Source organism: Osmerus eperlanus, chromosome 15, assembly GCF_963692335.1.
Source record: "Osmerus eperlanus chromosome 15, fOsmEpe2.1, whole genome shotgun sequence".
Lineage (NCBI taxonomy): Eukaryota > Metazoa > Chordata > Actinopteri > Osmeriformes > Osmeridae > Osmerus > Osmerus eperlanus.
Window position 1 is genome coordinate 13,692,965 of NC_085032.1, and position 6,000 is coordinate 13,698,964.

At 53.3% G+C, this 6,000-nt stretch overlaps 1 protein-coding gene across 4 annotated transcripts in view; it reads left to right on the top strand.

Moving 5' to 3' along the window:
* The window catches only part of ncoa2 (nuclear receptor coactivator 2), a 45,912-nt gene that overhangs the window by 8,139 nt on the left and 31,773 nt on the right, over positions 1 to 6,000 (top strand). The gene's annotated exons all lie outside the window — the stretch shown is intronic.

Genomic DNA, 6,000 nt, shown 5'->3' on the forward strand with positions numbered 1-6,000 from the left:
CCCGCAGCCACACGCACAGCCCCCGCAGCCACACGCACAGCCCCCGCAGCCACACGCACAGCCCCCGCAGCCACACGCACAGCCCCCGCAGCCACACGCACAGCCCCCGCAGCCACACGCACAGCCCCCGCAGCCACACGCACAGCCCCCGCAGCCACACGCACAGCCCCCGCAGCCACACGCACAGCCCCCGCAGCCACACGCACAGCCCCCGCAGCCACACGCACAGCCCCCGCAGCCACACGCACAGCCCCCGCAGCCACAGACCCCCCCCAGGGTCTCCCACCTCCAGCTTGTTCATGAGCGCAGGGGGAGAGGACTCCAGGGCCAGCCTGCAGAGGTCAGGCAGAGTGTGGAGTAGAGGTCCCACAGCTCTCCAGGACTCTGCCATCACGCCTGGAATGTGCCGAAGGGGGAAGTCTCTTCACCAGGAGGGCGCCGTCCAACCTCTGGGATTTCGGAAGGTTCTTAAGGATTTAAGTTGCTGCGATGCCATCCCAGAGCACAGCTATTCCGCCCAAGGGTCTTCGACCGCTTAAAAAAGAAATGTCTGGTGTGTGTGTGTGTGTGTGTGTGTTGTGCAGTGTCCTGCCTGTAGCCTCTGCTATCCTGTTGCACAGTAGCAAGTGGGGCCTCTCCCACTTGAGCTGCAGATGAGCCATGCAATGATACCTGACAGTGAGACAAAGTAAGCAATTTATGATCACGCACCGAATATTTAACCTTCTCCTCTAATCTGATTGTTGTGGAGACGGCCGTATTTCACCCAGTACTCACGACCAGACTCAGATAAATTGGTGACAATATTGTTGTGGAGAGGCTCTTGAGTTATGAGAGTAAAAAAATAAAATAAAAGTCTACTCACGTTCTTTATTGCTCTTCCCCCTCCCCTTCTCATCCTGCCCTTTTCGTTTGTGTGTGTTGATACAGCCAGGCCCTCTGCCCACCTCTCCTCTCTGCCTTCTGCTCGCCGTGACATCCTGAAGTGACTGTCGGTGTTAAAGATTCATGAGTGTGATCAGCTTTCCGTAAATGTGGCCCTGGCTCTGGGTTGCAATCTGGCACTTTAAGGCCATTACCTCACAGTGATTCTAGAGTAGAGAGCTCTTGAGTGGATTTGGGAAGCATGGAGTACTGTGCGTGTGTGTGTGTGTGTGGGGGGGGGGGGGGGGGGGGGTCAGAAGCCATGTCAATAGTGTGAAGTGGCTTCCCTCTCTTCGTGTGCATCTTTCTCTCCTACCACTTTTCTCTCTCTCTTTCTCTCATTGATCCCTGCAGTGTGTTCCCTGAGTAAGTGTCAGTCAGAGTGGAGGCCTCTGGACATCAGATGAATGGTCCACACTCTCCTCTGGAGTCTGCCCCTTCCCTCTCTCCCTCCCTCCCTCCCTCCCTATCCCTAGCTCTCTCTGTTTCTCGCCCTCTTTCCCTGTCTGTTCCTCCCTGCAGACTTAATATCAGCACATCTGGTTTGTGTAACCAAGGAGGGAGGGGGGGGGAAGGACTACACTCCCCTCATCATCATCTTCTTCTTCTTGTCGAAATCGATAATGTTTTTAATGACGCGTGTTTTGTCTTTGACACCATGTGACCCCGTGGGCCCCACACTACTCTGTGTGTCTTGGCTCCCTCTGCTCAGGTTGCTCCCACCGAGAACACGGGGAGCGGGGTCGCCGAGGTCCTCTGGCCCCCCCCCCCCCCTCTCCTCCCACGCCCCCACCCGCACCAGTGAGGGAGATGGATGGTCCATGATGCAACAGACAGTGCTCTGGAAGCATCCTCTCTGCGCAGGCCACGAGGCGCTTCATTTGTCCGTTCAGTCCCGCCCCCCCCGCCCCCCCCCCCCCCCCCCCCTCGCTCTCTAGAAGGTTCTTGTTACAGCGAGCGGTGGACTTCAAACAGGGGCTACGCTCATGCGCTCGCCTTTTGATGTGACTTGCAGTTGAATGCAGAGTCATGCCTGTCGATGCAGGCCGAGCCTCTGGAGGTCCCGGTGTGTTTCCACCTCCAAGCCGCTCTGCAAAAAAAAAATAGACTAAATGCTAGCCCACGTGATGACTGGGCATCGATGGCACATTGCCCCCCACCTGGCAGAAACTGGCAAAGGCTTCGGTTGAGCGTCTCTTAGTATGACTGGAATTGGTGGTTCAGGGATTTTATTTTGAAGACACTGCACCCCCCCCCAGCATCTGAGCTTCCTGTGCAAAACCTCCCAGGAAGTAATCAAACACATTATTATTAAAGCAGTGAAGAAGCATTTGTGACCCCGGTCAACCCCAGAAGCAGATGGGTGTTCTGGCTCGACGCTTCGGACAAGACTACAAACACAACATGTAAAACTCTTTCTCTACCTAGGAGCTATTTGACCGTGACTGATACTGTTCACATACTGTCTGCGTTCAGCTACATTGTACAACTATGCAGGCTTGGACTAGTTTACATACCCAAAGCAACGTGCTGTAGATAGATTGCTTTAGTATATGATGCCTAGCTTAGATGTGACAAAATGCTCAACCACTATAGCCTTTCAAGTGTGTGGTGTGTGTGTGTGTGTGTGTGTGTGTGTGCGCGTGTGTGTGTGTTTGTGTGTGTGGTGTTTTTCCTCCGACATTCTGAGCAAGGTTGGAGTCTTCCCTCTGCTTCTACTGGTCTACTCCACATTCCAAGCCAGACTGAGTGGCTCCTGGCTGGCTGGGGGTTCTGGTCCTGTGTCACCTAAGATATGGACACACACACCGTTTAACTGCTTCACTCAAGAGCAGTCAGGGCTCTCAAAGTCAATTGATTTCTGTAACTTTTTTCCTCTCGTGCGTGCGCATAGACCTGAACCCTACATCCAGGGCTGTAAGTCGGTCAGTGAAACAGATGGATAGACGAGCACTCTGTGATGGAAAAAAACTCTAGTTAAGTGCCAAATTCGCACAGGCAGGATTCGCAGCCGTGTGTGTGAGCGTGCACGTGCGCGCGCATGTGTTTGTAACACAAGTGTAAACTGCTGTTATTTGACCAAAAACCTTTCCTTACTCAGGACTGCTGCCAAATCACAAGGAGAAGTTGGCTGCTTGTGAAGCGGTTGGCTGTGCTGTTGTTGTGAAATATTTCTAGAGGCTACTAGGTTGTTTTGCATTAGGCAACTGTATACAAACTTGGCATATTTGTGTTCGGAGTGGCCTTAAGCCTTTGACTTGATTTGCTGTCCCAGAAGGTAACCAGTATTTTCTTAAACTCTTGACAACTCCCTTCCTGGAAGGATCACGTGTGAAGCAAGTTCAAGGGCTCACAAAAGAGGATGTTTTGGAGAAAAAATAACTCCACAGTCAGAAACACGACACCCCTTTTCATTCTTGTCCTATAAGAGAGAGAAAGGGGGGGGGGGGGGGGTCACTTAAAAGATTTAAAAGGTTTATCCAGTTCCAATCCTCGAGGTGATTCAGTTCTGAACAGTGGGTATTTGAAACCCATCAGAGTGATGTTCTGGCCCTTCTCTGGTCGTGTGAATGTGTCCTCCCCCCCAGCGTCCGGGCAGGACGGTCTTGAGAGCAGAGAACGCTGATCCGGCGGCCTAATGAACTTTAAGTGATGGCTGGCCTGTTTTAGATGTGCCAATCAATCACACGGATAATGAAGTTATGGCTCCATTGACCTGCCCACCTCTCCTTCTCTCTTTCTCTCCTCCGCCCACCCCTGCCTCCACACACACACACACACACACACACACACACACACACACACACTGACCCTGTTAGGTCAAATGGGTCCTCGCTGCACAGGTGTAATTTTATTAGTGGAGGGTTGGGTGTACTGTAGGTCTTGACCCCAGCCTGACCCTGGTTTCAGAGCCAACCAGAACAGTAAACCAGCAGAGTGTTACCAGTTACCACCATCCCGCAGGTCAAAGGGTAAGAAGGGGGTTTCCCTTAACTGTTCCAGGGCGATCTATTACCTCACTGAAGCTCAGTGCTGAGAGAGTGAACAGGCATTACAGTAGACTGTTGCCTTTCGGTACATCTCCCCCTCCCCTCCCCTGGGTGGCTAGAGGCTGGTGAGGCAGGGGTGGTCTGTCTCGCCATTGGACGCTGTGCCTGCAGGATGAGCCAATGGGGCTGTGTTTTGTCTCTGTGTCTGACTGTCTGGAAAGAGCTTCCTGGCTATTCAGAGCTGGACTGTTCTATCTGTTTACCCCCCCTGTCCTCTCTTCCTCCCTTCTCCTCTGAGTATGTTTACGATTCAGGCCATGTTATGTTATGGGTTGCTTTGCGCCTAATATCACTCTTGGCTGTATCTCAAAGTAAGACATGAGAGACCCAGCTTTCCCCTCATGGTCTATCTACAGGAACTCCATTATGCTAACATCAGCCTGCACTTAGGCCCTCCAGCTGGGCTCTGTTAATTAGAGGGGACTGGACAAGTGAAAGTAGTTGATGTTTGCATTTTTTTTCTGTGAATTTGATCATGGAGAAGCCAGCGAATAATAAATGAGGGTTTTGCAGCATCTTGCTGGTTCTCGTTCGAGAGCAAAGACTGAAGCGCAAAGGCCTGCAGAGACCATATCAGTCCTCCTTCATCCATTGAACATCTCTTGCGTGCGTTATAGTCCTGATGTCAGAGCTGTGTCAGGGGCAACTTACACAGCCTACTGGGTTGTAGGCTACGTGTGGTTGTAGCGCTACGGTGGTTAGCGTAACACAAAGTAGGGCATAGTAACCGTCTGGAAGTGCCTGCGTAGCGCTGTGTCGTAGTCGGAGCCCCTAAAGTAATCCTCGGGAAAAAAACACCTGACACTTTCCCCTGCCGGTCCAGGGTTGAGCGGCGCATCCTGTCCAGCAGGCATGTCTGCGTATGCAGCTCCACCACCAGCTCTCCTGGGAAAAGGACCACTCTCAGTAGTGGAGGCTATTCACTTGATTCTTCTTTCCCAGTGGCAAGGTAACATACCGTTTGTCATCTGCTGGGGCCCGCCAGGCAGATTGAGGGCTGTCCCTGGTTTGTAGTCAGGATTACTTCAGCTCAATGCCTGGCTCGGCCTGGCCTGGCTCGGCCTGGCCTGGCTCGGCTGGCCTGGCTCGGTCTGGCCTGGCTCGGCTGGCCTGGCCTGGCCTGGCCTGGCTCGGCCTGGCCTGGCCTGGCTCGGCCTGGCCATCCTAATGTAGTCCAGCCTAGTGTGTGTCCATGGCTGGTGTGCGAGGCATGGCCATGAGTGCTGAAGCTCTCCTCTACTGTCTGCTGTTGATAATTAACTCAATGACACGTTCTGTACAGTAACCCCCCAGCTGTTTATAGCTACCCTGGGATTGAGGGCATTAGAGCAACCCCCATCTCTCCCTAGCAACACTGGGGGGTCCTAAACATTCCTGCCTGCCGGTCTCCCTTCCCTGCCGTCTCTGGGACTGTCATTGAGACGTGTCTAGTCTTCACGGTCAGAGTCTGTCTCTCGCTCTCTCTTTCTTTCTTTCTCTCTCTGTCTCTCTCTGTCTCTCTCTGTCTCTCTCTCTTTCTTTTTCTCTCAATGGATGCTAATGCCACTACCGCCAAGTCAAGGAGAACTAAGCAACCAATCATCTTCTACACTGTGAAATGAAGGGGGATAAATGCACGACCAATCAGATTCCGGAATCCCATGGTAACTTGCTCTGGGAAGACTTGGAGACAACCAATGGGGGGTCAGGAGCGCTGCGTAGTGATCTTGGTGGTGTTGTCCTGCAGCGTCATTAAGACTCGGGGCGCACGGACCTGCCCTCCGTTTAAAAGCTTCAGCAGACAGCACAGCGAGAGACCATAAAGGCGTTCACCCCCCCTGTCATTCAGAGAACGTGATGGAAACGTGGCTGGTCGCCTCGCCCTTCACCCTGCGTGTCCACGGGCTGCATACAGCAAGAGAGGGTCCGGACCCTGTGATGGCGTCTGCTCGCTCGCCCAAGCCAAGCCGTCGGCACCCTCAGTTTCATGCGTGTTTCCCCTTCACACAGTCAGCCAGTCCACCCCACCCCCTCTCCCTCTCCCTCT